This window comes from Balaenoptera ricei, chromosome 3 (genome assembly GCF_028023285.1).
Source record: "Balaenoptera ricei isolate mBalRic1 chromosome 3, mBalRic1.hap2, whole genome shotgun sequence".
Lineage (NCBI taxonomy): Eukaryota > Metazoa > Chordata > Mammalia > Artiodactyla > Balaenopteridae > Balaenoptera > Balaenoptera ricei.
The window spans coordinates 21429578-21442700 of NC_082641.1; the positions used below are offsets into that span (position 1 = coordinate 21429578).

General features: G+C 38.0%; 1 pseudogene; it reads right to left on the reverse strand.

The window, feature by feature from the left end:
• Positions 1-6477: 6477 nt before the first annotated feature.
• Positions 6478-13123, reverse strand: part of LOC132362793 (protein lin-28 homolog A-like) — a 34169-nt pseudogene continuing 27523 nt past the window's right edge.

Here is a 13123-nt window from a genome sequence, read left to right on the forward strand (position 1 = left end):
TTAAGTAATATATCTTAGGCATTTTCTTTCTTAATTTCTCTTATTAATACATCCTAAGTGTAGAACTCATCTTTTCTCTTATTACTCCACAGACCAGTAAAGGATAAGATTTAATTTTTAAAGAAAATTGATTGAAGGCTCAAAAGAAGATAAAACAGACCATAAACCACAATTACTATACAAGTTCAAGGAACTTTAGGGTCACTTATTGAACTACTTCTCTGGCTAGCTCCTAGCCTCATCCATCCTCCCACTCCCCAATATGATGTGAGTCAGCCTGTGTGTTTCCACCACAGCCTTTCTGGCATCCCCTCCTAGAATTCAGATAAAAAATATTCAAGAACACCAAGTGAGCAAAAAACATAGACACGGCTCAGAAAATTTGTAAATACCTGTTTCTTTTCTCTACCTTCTTATTACCAACCAAAATTACAATGGATGACTCAAGGAAACACACTAACTTTAAGCTATGACTTCTACTATTCCCTGGAACATCCATGTATGCAATTACATTTTAAGAAACAATTCAATAAATTAATCTCTTTTAAGTGGAAAAAAAATTACCAGGTTGTAATATTAAGTTGCTATGAGCTGACACTTATCTTGCCCTTTCCACGGATAGGAGAGACATGCCCTGAGAAGAGGCAGGGAGGTAATTGCCTGCTATTTTAGATAAGATCAGTGAATTTCAAAATATACATGTTAGTACCGTACATCTTATAAGAAGGGGAAACTGAAATTTCCATCCAACGTCCTTTTGAAATGGAAGAAAATGGTAATGGAACTTAAGATGGAGGGAGAAGGGAAGAATCAACTTATTTTTTGCATTTTAATTTTCAAAGTGTTAATGTTTGGGGAAAATGTTCACATTATACTTCTAAGGAAAAAAGCAGCAGGTAATGAAACAGTATACTACAGAAAAATGTGATTTTTAAAAAAAATGTTACACAGTCACACACACATATACACACAATGCACACACCCTGGCATCACAGGTCTACGGCTACAAAATGAGTCACACTTAATGTTCAAATAAAAGGACTTGTATCCCCAAGGGTGTGCTTTCTGGTGCCTGAATCTCCACCCTTGAGGAGCCTTCCTCCCTGTTTTGGCTGCCCATTTGAGAAGGCCCACATGAGCTTGCCATACAGCTTGTCCACTGCAGTAACTCCGTGGTTTCTGCCACAATAATTTTCTCCAACTCCTTCCATAGCTGATGACTACGCCTCAGAGACTGCCAGAAGGACCCTCTGAGAAGCCAGTGCTGATGGTGTCCCTTGTGAAATCCCAGTTCTATGACAAGGATGCTGCATCCGAACTCTCCAAGGTGAGAAAATGGTGCTGGATTGCATGTAGAGCTGGTAAACTGGATCTTTCCACAGCTTCCTGCCACAAATTGTCACTTAGGTTTCTAAGCAACATTGTTCATTTTCATTGCTTACCAAATTCATAAAAAACTTTTCTGCTTTTCCTTTTCAATCTTTTCCTGTAGTGTCAACCAACCAACAAAAATACTAAAAAAAAAAAAAAAAACCAAACAAACAAAAAAACTAAAAAAAAACCAAACCCTTAAAAAAAAAGAAAAGAAAAACTTCATTTTCTAGTAAACAAGAAAAAGTATTTAGCACAAAGCTGTAGAGATTTATATTCTATCTAAACATTTGTCTGCTTTTTTTTGGTCTCCTAACACCCACCCAACAAAACAGAATTTTTGAAATAAAAATAAAATGTCATTCTCAGTTTTAGAATAGAATCTGACAAATATTAATACTACCAAACCATAATACTAATAGCTATATTCAGGTTAAACATGACTTCTATTCCTACTCTGAAACAATGAATATATATTGGCTTTGAATTTATATAACAAAAGGGCCACTTCTGATCATTATTTTTCTGAAGTAATAAAATGATTTTTCTAACTCACAGAGAAGAAGGAATAGTGAGAGAAAAGTCTGAAAAAAAAATAACAGATTGGAAATTAATGCATTTACCCCTGAATTATGGAAATAAGTACAATTTACATTTATTTGTAAATGTTTTACAAACACACATTAAAATGCTAAAATAATGCTATTAAAATGTGATTGCATATTTACATTCTCAAGAATCATGAAAATGTGTACGGGAGAGGGATGCTTGCAACTATTTTCTACTTATCCTGTCTTATATTGCCATTCAGCGTTCAAGGCAATGGCACTGTGTCATGGTGAAGGGTATACACTCTGAAACTTGAGTTTGAATTTCACCTCTAATTCTTACCGTGCAACCACTGGTGTTGCATTCTTTGGGCTTCTGTTATCTCATCTCAAAATAGTTATAGTAAAAGTAAAAGGTCTTTTGTATGATTAGCTGATTTAATGTATGTAAAATTTTAATTAGTGTTGGAGTTTACAAAGATTATGGAGTTTACTGGCTGTGTGCTCAGGCCAGTGTATAAACTTCTGGTGAACGTGGTCCTCTGTTGACTGACTTTGAAGATGATCTCTGCGCATTCAACTCTCTTTCATAATTCTGAACATAACCTGGAATATCTGAATTGAGTTGTGGTATTTTTGCTCTCTTAGAGAAAAGTAAAATTAAATGTATAATGTGTTCAGACAATTTTAAGTGCCTATAGCATTACATTTTCTTATTTATGCACTCCTTTCCAATGCAGTTGTTACAGGGGATGCCATTTCTGATACTTTAAGTTGCAACCCGGCACTCATTCTGCCCTGTTTCACACAAACACTTGTTTATCTAATAACCTGTACAGACCATTGCAGCCATGCCACTGTATCCTTTAGAGACACATGCTTCCTTCTTTCTTCAGCAATTGGTACAGAATTCTCTGTATTGACTTTCAAATCAACTTTTTTTTTTTTTTTTTTGCTTTCCCTGTGCATTTTTTCTTTTCATTAGGCTGCGTTACCTGATAGTCTTCAAATCCTTGAACTGATCAGGCAATGGTCTCTCATGGGTTTCCTCCCTACAGTGATCTGCAGGCAGCTGAGTTCTGCATGGGAAACTGAAAACCTCAGGGAGCCTCTGCTTGTCCAGTAGAGCAGCTAGAGCTTTTCCTGGCATTTCTTCCTTTGGATTCTCTCTTAAATTCATTCAGTGAGGCTGGTGACACACACTGGGCCCTCAGTACTCAGGCATTCATTTGGGAAACTACCTTGCAATCAAGAATCAAGACAGGTGAAATAAGAGTGAGCTCTTGTGTTTGTTTAATAGTTTCTTGGGAGACATGATTAAGAAAAGCTGTGATGATGTTTAATAGTAAGAGAATTGGTAAGAAAGTAGGCAGAAAAAAAATACTACCTTTTTCTAGTTATCTTCAGCTGTATCTGTGGTAGTCAAATACTCTATGTAGTCTCTACTTTAGGATAGATTCACTGTAGCATATATGAATCTTTGCAAAAAAGTAGAAATTTCTTTAGGAGAATTAAAATTAAAAGTTTATTCCTAGGAACTTAGAAGTATAGCTTTTATTAAAATTCCATACTTTCTTTCCTCATCTTGGTTGCTTCTGAGATATGTGCAAAGTATCTGAGGAGAAGTAGTAGTGAGAACTGAACAGGTAATGTTGCTATAACAGCTATAAACAGTAAAGGAGCTAATATTTTCATTAGTGCTTTTGTTTCCAATCATATCAAAAGATTTATGCCCTTTAAGCTTTGAAGGTAAGCTAAGCTTTTCATCTGAGAGTAAAAAGAATAAAATGTTTTTTATTCTATAATTTTACATCAATCAAGCCATGACAAACATCATTCCTCTGGTGACTTGCATATTCATATAATGTCATGTAATTGCTTCTTTTTTTTTCAGTACCAGTAAGTCTTTATTCATTGTTTTTTACCAAGGAAAAGAAGGAGAAGGGAAAAGCGTCAGCGTGTGTGTTATGAAATGATAGTAAATGGGAAAGGAAGTACCTGGCACAGCAAAATTAACCGTCAAATAAACACTGCCTAGATGGGGTCGCCAAAGCCCAAAGAGGCTCATTCACCTGCAGTTAAGGAATGAAGGGAAGCGATGAGGGAAAGAGCAGACAGGTACATGTTTTTCTACTCTCCCTTCCTCCGCGTAAATTCAAGATTTCACAGAAAGCTTTGGTTTCTAGCAGTAAACATGGAGTTACATTCATCCGTCTCCTATTAAACAATCTCATGGCCACTTTGACGTTTCTTGCACCTTCATAAAAGTTCCTGAGTGACTTGGATATACATTCATCTTTCCTTCTGTGGTCTCTCAACCCCACTTTCTACATGGAAGGCCCCCTCATTGCTTCTTTCCAACCTAGGATTAGAGATTAAACTAGGTTTTAATTCATCCAAAGTCAGCAGTCTGTTTGGCATGAATCACATCAAGGAATGGTCATGACTCAGGAGACTGGGAACAAGGGATGGAGAGTTCTTAGCTTCTTCAGGATTTTTGCACAAATCATTTAATCACAGACACCCCACAAATTAAATACAGGTGTATGGACTATTTTGGGGGAGCATGAAGGGGGAAAGACAAAGGGGTAGGAATCTAGTTTTTAGGACATAAGATCTTGTTTGAAATAGGAAATCGGGGAAGGGAAACACAAAAGTGTGGTTTAAGACCCCTCACTTCAAGGTGAGGGGCCCCCAAGCTTATGTTTCAGATCTTTCTGCCTGGTACAGAACCTTTAGTCAAAGATACTTTGGTTATTTTTCTCAATATAAAAAGAAGTTTGTAAACAATAAAACCCCAAAAGAACATGGAGAAGACCAACACATTATATTTACACAAACTAAGCCACCTAGCAATCACCAAATCAGCTACTTGTGAAGTCCTACAAAGCCCAGACAAATACAATAACTAGAGGGGGGCAGCAAGTGGGGGAGACAAGAACCCAGGATCAGACACACATCACCCAATGTGTTCTATTGCATTTGCCCCGTTACAACACATTGAGGTAGGTTTGCAGTGAGCTCACAGCATGTAGACGAAACCCCCTTTTCTCCTTTAGCTAATCCGTGACACTAATCACTGCTGCAGCAGGGCAGGACACTGGCTCTGGGAACCACAAAGAAGCCATGGCTGATGGTCTCTCTGCAAGCCAAGGAGGAAAAGCCCAGAATTGTTAAAAGTTAAGGATCTTGTCCTTGCTTCATATATCCATCCCTGGGCAGCTCAAGATGGGTACAGAGGCATCGTTCTTAAAACCTATCCTTACCAAGTCACATTTTTTACAAAAACACACACATACACCCTGTTGTGCCTGGTAGGCCTAGCCCAATCCAGTGAAGGATGCATCTGGTATGTAAAGCGAGTCCTGTGCCCTGGGACTAGAGGTCTGGAACAGGAATCCTTTATCACATGTACAGATGACCTTTGCCTAATCTAGGCTGCCCCTCTCTGCACCTTTTACCTGGCCCAGCCTCTCCTAACCTCTCTGCACCACCTTTTCCTGATTAGACCAATTTCCAATCTTTCAGTAGAAGGAGACCAAGTCATGGGGCAACCCAGTTAGAATCTAGTCTCCCATGAAACATTGAAGATGGTGGGGTTTCAAGAGAACACTGTGGCAGAAAAGCCAGCTCTAACTGGCAAAAATGAGGTCGTTCAATAGGCTACACGCTCCAAATAGTTGTTCTCTCTGGTGATAGAGCAACAGAAAGTGTTCCCGCTGTGCAGACCCGGAGCTGCTGCCGACTTACCCCTGAGATTGCTCACGGACCTGAGAACACAGTGCAGGAATGAGGGCCTTAGATTAAAATACACAAAAATACAAAGCCAGAACACTTATATTACAGAAAAAAAGTTAAAGTGCACAAGATATGTCATTCGCACACAGCTAGTGCAGTTGGCAACCTGGAGAAAGTGGGACCCAAGGTACAGTCATCCAAGGGAGCAAATAAATAAAATTGTATTGGCCCAGAATGGGGTGGGAATGAGCTTAGACGCAGCAGGTCTACAGTTGTTCCCATAACCACCCCTTTTGCCTGTCATTACAACCCACTGCTTGGGACAGTTCTCAGCACTTTATCCCAAGAGGGGGTTATGAGGAGACAAGATGTGGAAAACCCTGCCTTACGCCTGAGATATTCCCTCCCACAGAATGTAATGGCTTGTGGGTTGGGCCCATCAATCTGGTCTCATGCTTAATCTTTTCACTCTGGCTGGGAAATATTCTTCCAAATCCTTCTTTAAGAGTAAAACAACTTCTCTATCCAGGCCACTTTCAAAAGCTGAAGATTCTGCGGGTGGAGACTCAGATAAAGCATGTAGGTAGGGTTACCCCCCCAGAGCCCTCATGTGCATTTGGATAGAGCATGACTGGAGTTCCTTTGCCTCACCCCTCTCCCCACCAGGAGGGAAGTGGGGGATGTTGTGGACCCCGGCCTGAGATATATGACAGTGCCAGCTGTCCCCTACCCACGCTGTCCCCATGTCTCTACTCTGCCGATTGATGCCTGCTCCTCAAAACTTCCTGATCACAAAAGGATAGCCCCCATCCACTGTGGCTCAACTCTGTGCCTCTGGGAGCATGGCAGGGCTATGGATCTCTTCTTCCTCCTCCCGAAAGTAGGCTGGCTTTCCCTGTGAGCTGGGAGCCTGCTGGACCTTCAGTGGCCACGAGGCCACCAAATGGTGGATGCTCTAGCAGAAGTGGCACTTTCTGGGATGGGGTGGCTGTCTGCATCCCTTGGCATGATGGTTAGACCTCCACAGTTGTAGCACCTGTCTCCCTTTGATCTGCTTTTCTGTATGCTCTTCCCTTTGGGCCGCCTCTCGCTCCCAATACGGAACACCCCACCAGGGCCGGTGATTCGGAGAGATCCCAGGCCCTTGCCAGACCTCTTAAAGGTGGACTCCACGGCCTCACCCTCCTTTAGGCTCCGGAAGCCCTCCGTGTGCAGCTTACTCTGGTGCACAAACACATCCACGGGCCGGGGGGCGGGGTGTTGAGCGCGACCCCAGCACGGGAGGTCACGGACGGGAAGCCGAACCCCATGCGCACAGTGAGCCACTTAGAGGCGCGGGCACCGTGCGGCAGCTGCGGCTCCTCCGGCGCCGCCTCGGGTGCGGCGCAAACTGCGCAAACCCGCAAACTGCTGGTTTGACACAGAGCCCGTGGTCTTCGGCTGAGCCCGCGGCCCTGGGGCCCCTGGTCGGGCGGCCGAGGGCCCCAGAGAAGTTGGGAGGCAAAGGGGTGGCTCGGAGAAGAGGCTGCTACATCTTCCCCAGCACAACAGACGTGGGAGGGCCCACCCATGTAATTACTTCCGATATCGACAATTGATTCATTTTTCCAGTCTTTCAAATCTGTGAATAAAGTATCTTTGGAGAACGTTGCTGCTTGCTAATTACTTTGTACTATATATTCTGAGTTACTACAGTGTACTTCTGCATATATACCTTTATTATAGGTTTCCTATCCTCCCTCTGCCCCATTCCTACTAGATCATTTCTCCTTAGCTTGTTACAGATATTCTGTGCATGTAGGTCTTGTGTGTGTGCATCGCATAACTCTGTCTTTTTATGTATACAGCAGGGGGGGTTGGTGATGGTAGTAGACAGTTTCATGATGGAAAAAATAATCCTGCAGTCTTTGGGTTCAGTCCTTACTGCAGTTTATTTTACTGGTAATGAGGGATCAGAATTTCAAAGAGTCAGGGAAAGTAGAGCACGTTAATGGTCAGCACAATACACGTATTCTACAATACAAAGAACATAGCAAAAGTCGCAGAAGTTGTGTAGCACAAAAACAAGAAATGAATTAGGGAATGATGGGCTGAAGTTGAGGAAGATAACTCTGCTTCGGGAGGCAGAGCTGTCGCATGGTCTGGGGATCTGAGGCAGAGATGTGGCAGAAGCAGGACAAAGCCAATCACAGAACCCCGGGCCAAAGCTTCAGTATGCAAACGAGCCACAGACCCTTTACAAAAGGAGCTCTCCTTTCAGGAAACCGGATGATTCTAGGATGGGCCTCACAGAGCTCAGAAGTCATAAAATTACATTCAACCTAGAAAAAATGTGGATGTCCATCAACAGGGCAAAATTTGACTAAATTACAGTGAACAGATGACTATACAGCCATACATAATAATTTGTTCCACATATGTTAGGATATATGGAGAATTATGCAGCCATAAATAGCAGTTTTTATCCATATCTGTGGACACAAATAAATGTCTAAGATATTTTTTCCCAGTGGCACAAAGAAACAAGTTGGAAGGGTAATACTTTATACATATAATTATATATTTGTGAAAAAAATATATATATATGTCTGTGAAGAGTGAAGGAGAGAGAGAAAAAGAGAGAGAAGGAGGCAGAAAAATAAATCTCAGGCCCTGAAAGTGGATTTTCTTGGTGGGAAAGTAAGAGGAAGCTGGCAAATTATCATATTTGAAGTGTATGGAGACTGTTATTCAATTCCAAATTCATATTTACTTTTTTATAATTTAATAAAGATTATGCAGAAATATAAACAATCAAGTATCTTCCTGATTTTATTATTTGCTTTTAGCTTTATTCATGGTCTTTGTGACACAGAATCTTTCAATTTCTCTGCAGTAAATCTGTCAAGCTTCATTCTTTCCTTGGATTGTATGTTTTAATATGTCTTCAAATTATTTCAATATTAGTGTTTTAAAACTGAATTTGTTTTGGCATAAATTGAGGGACATGCCTCAATGTTTGATGCCTTAATATTTGACTCTAAACAATTGTATCAGATCTGTATACTCTGCATTCAAGTGGCATTATAACAAATATCTTTTCATAATAATCAAACTCATTCAAACTTAAACCATACATTTCTCACTGATCATATTTTTCAAATATATGCTATTTTAGTCCATTCAGGTTTCTATAATAAACTGCCATAGACTGTGTGACTTAAAGAACATTTATTTCATATAGTTCTGGAGGTTGAGAAGGGCAAGAATAAGGCACCTGCTGACTTGATGTCTGGTGAGGGCCCCCTTCCTGGTTCGTAGACAACTGTTTTCTTGCTGTGTCCTCATATGGCAGAAAGGACATAAAGTCATTAATCCCATTCATGAGGATTCTACCCTCAAGACAATCATTTCCCAAAGGCTCCACCTCCTAACATCATCACATTAGAGATTAGAATTTCAACAGAAAATTTTTGAGGAGATACAACATTCAGTCCATAACACATGTCATAGATTTAAAAGTTCTAAAAATTATTTAAATAACCATTGAATTAAAAAAATGCATACTGATTCTAGAGTATCAGAAATAATTTTATATTTAATTTATATATTCTTTTAAAATATTATTTATGTTAAGTAAATTATATGGGGTGTTTGTGTGTGTATGGTGTGTATGTGCATAGGATGTGTACGTGTGTGTGTTTGTATGTACTTATATTAAAGAAAGTTAAGAACTAAGGTAGAAAATTTAACTGATTTTTCTGGCTAAGGGTACATTCCCAGTGCTGATGATTTCTCACTTGGAGGATTATTAATGAATCTGAAAGAGTTACCAAATTGAATCTATAATGATCTTTTATAATCTTCAGTTTTAATTCTCTTCATGGAGTTGTAATTTATATTTTATTATGCATTAAAATTAATAATAGTACATTTTAGACATTTGTTACACTTGGGTTAATATAATTATGTACTCCCTCTAACAAATGCTACCCACCACATTTCTTCAACTACCATCACCCTATGAAAAATTAACTGGTATTTTGAAAAAATAAATATGTATCTTTTTACATAGGCTAAAGTTTAATTTTAAGTTACAAAACCATGCATAGTGTTCTTTCCTTGTGTTGAAAATATAATCCATATTGTTAGTTCCTATTCAGATGAATTAGTTCTTCATAAGCTTTGATGGGTATATCACTTAGTAGATTAATGTAACTTCAGCCCATTACACATAATGGTGGTCAAATTAATTCACTAAAACTCTGACCACATTCTTCATAGTAAACCAAGGAAAGATTAATCAGCTTAGTACTGTGCATCACATTACACTTAGAAGTGAATCATATGAGTGTAAATTATGCAAATTATTCCTATGTCTTTTCAAAATAGTAGCGAGTATATTGTGCAGTTTAACCATTGTAAATTCTATAATTATTAAAGTGTTTCATTACTCACCAATTCTGTTATAAAAATATCAAATGGTTATAGTAAATTGTGAAATCATGTACTTTATAACTAAAGAAAGTATATTTTGATGCATTCATAAATGAAAGCAGTTTAATTGCAACTGTAATAAATAAAGGTATTGCAAATCTGTTTAGTCACATAATCCAGTAAAATAGGTTAGGAATATAATTATTTTGATAAATTTTAGTCTGTTCAAAATATCATTAGGGAAGATATTATGAAATGAATCAAAAAATAAAACCATAAAACATTTTAAATTGTGTCAGACCATATCTCTATTTATGCCTTTGATTCAAAACCAAAGTATTGACAGTTTCCACTATTTCTGATTACTTAATTTTACTTCAGAAATATGTAAATGTGACAGCCTGGAACAAAGGAAAGAAAAGAACAACAGAGTCAAGGCCCTGTGCTCCCAGACCAAATTTGTCTCTTATTTTTTGTAAAACATTGAGCAAGTTATTTAATCAAGTGAAATATCTTTCTTGGAGTGTAAACAGAAATAGATGGATAAACTTCAAAATCTGAATAAATTGCAGAACAGTAGGGAAATGGATGAAAAACATGATTTCCCCAAAACTCTCAACAAATATCCATCAGAGAGTCAAAATGTTTTAATACTATTAACATAAGAAAAACAAACTTTGATTTCCACATTGCCTATTGATTATTCAGTATCAAATTGTATTTTGAACATATGCTGTGTTTGTGTGACACTTGTGTTTCATTATGATCTTCTCAGTCATCCACCCACCCATCCAATCATGTATTCATTCATCCATTTGTAACAGGACTGTATCCTGAAATGTTCATGTTTATGTTACTCTTTTTGAACATTCACATAAATGCCGTTCTACCCACGTTACCTCTAGGTGTATTATGGTTGACTTACTGAGAACGCAGAAGTGAAAGCTTTAAATACGAATAACTTGAGTATCGAAAAATAGACTCTTGAAAATCAAAAATAAAATGTCATGTGATTAAAAAAATGACACATATTCTTTCTGAAAGAAAATAATGTCATCAGCTAATCCTTCAGCCCCATTGGAGATAAGATGATGAATTTGTGGACTGCGAGTTGTGAAGAGAAAGACATGAATCATGACATTAGTTTGGGCCAAGGAGCTGCAAGCAATAGGGTTTCACATGGTGATAAGGAATGACCATTAGAGACAAAGGTAGGATGCTGACCAAGATCCAACCAGCCTCAGAGAGCCCAATGGAGCTGCAGTCACATATGCATACCACTAACTAACATTGGGTAAACACCTCCTGTTTCCCTTGCTGATATTTTTGAGCTATTCTTCTCTTTGGTGTGGGGAAGACCTTCTCCCAAGAGCTGGTGTCATGTTAATTAGGGATCATGCAAACAAACTACACCTACTGCTGAGACTTGGCTAAGGCAAGCAAAACAAAACCACTTTTTTTTTTTTTTAAATACATTTGCCCTTTCTTACTTCTTTTCAATCACCCAGGAAATGTAACATTTCAGTACAGCAGTGTTTTTAATCAAGGAAGATTCTACTGAAGGGGAAAGGAAAAATCACAACATTTCTCTATCAATGAAACACATTCTTGTTGCTCTTTCAGTAAAAATATTTTCATCAACCTAATGTCCAAACCCTACAGGAACAGGGCACACAGTCACAAAAAAAAGAATCTTTAGCTCATGGATATTATTGCCTGGTTAGTGGAGTCAAATACTAAACTTTAAAAATATGCAATTACTCACAATTACAAATTCTGGGAAATGTTATGAAGGATGCGTATAGGGTGATATCAAATAAATAGGGGGTAGATCAAAAGAAACTGGCTTGGGGGCAGTACTAGAATATTCTGATTTGAGGAATGATCAGAGAGTTGGGAAGTTTTGACTTTAGGATTCTCCCATGGATTCTAGCCCAAAGGTGGGGCTATGAAATCTAGGTTTCCTAAAAAGCACCAAATTACAGTGGGGTGGCAATCCATATGAGCAAAGTGAAAATAAATAATTATAAAGATGGAGTGGAACCTCAAACAAGAAGTAGTAATAAAAAATAAAAGTCAGTGGAGATAAAAAAGGTTTGGAGTTTATTTGGAAAAAATGAGTAGTTGGTTTAGAATTGATGCCAGTATTAAGCAGGGTGCTCCAGAGAACCAATATGATATATCTATATATGTATCTATATCTATATCTATATCTATATCTATATCTGTCGATCTATGTCTAGATCTATGCACACATATATACACATATATGTATTTATATGTGTATGTATTAAGAGTTTTTTTTCTGTTTTAAGGATTGGCTCATGTGATTGTTAGGGCTGGTAAGTACAAAATTCATAAATCAGGCCAGCAATCTCAAAACTCAGGCAGGGATTGATGTTGGAGTCCTGAGTCTAAAATTAGGTAGCTTGGCAGGCTGGAAACTTGGCAGGAGCTGACATTATAGTCATGAGTAAGAATTTCTTCTGGAAAACTCAGTTTTTGCTCTTAAGGCTTTCATATGGTTGGGTGAGGCTCACTCACATTATCAAAGGTAATCTACTTTGCTTAAAGTCACTTGTAGAGGTAGATGTTAATCCCATTGCAAAATGCCTTCACAGCAACACTTAGTGTTTAATTAAATCACTGGGTGCTATAGCTTAGTCAAGCTGGCACATAAAATTAACCATCATATAGCATAAACGGTAAGAAGAGGAAGGTGTGGTAAGTGGTGCTTATCAAATTCAAAACAAACAGATTTTTTATTTTTCACATTTCTCCATCTCAAGTATCTAGTTCTAGTTCTGTAATTTATGTTTATATTCCCTTCAGTTATTTCCTGAAAATGCCTTTACTCCAGTCATAATGTTTTATTTTCTTTAGTCTTAGAAAACTTTCTAATTTTGTCTTATTATTTCTTAATATCTGACTGACTTTATTTCTCCTTTTCACCATAAAATTATCAAACTTTTCACAATACTTAGAAATTCTATGTACTGTATTTTTCAATATTATAGTTAAATGTTTCAGTCATCTAATTTGAATCACTC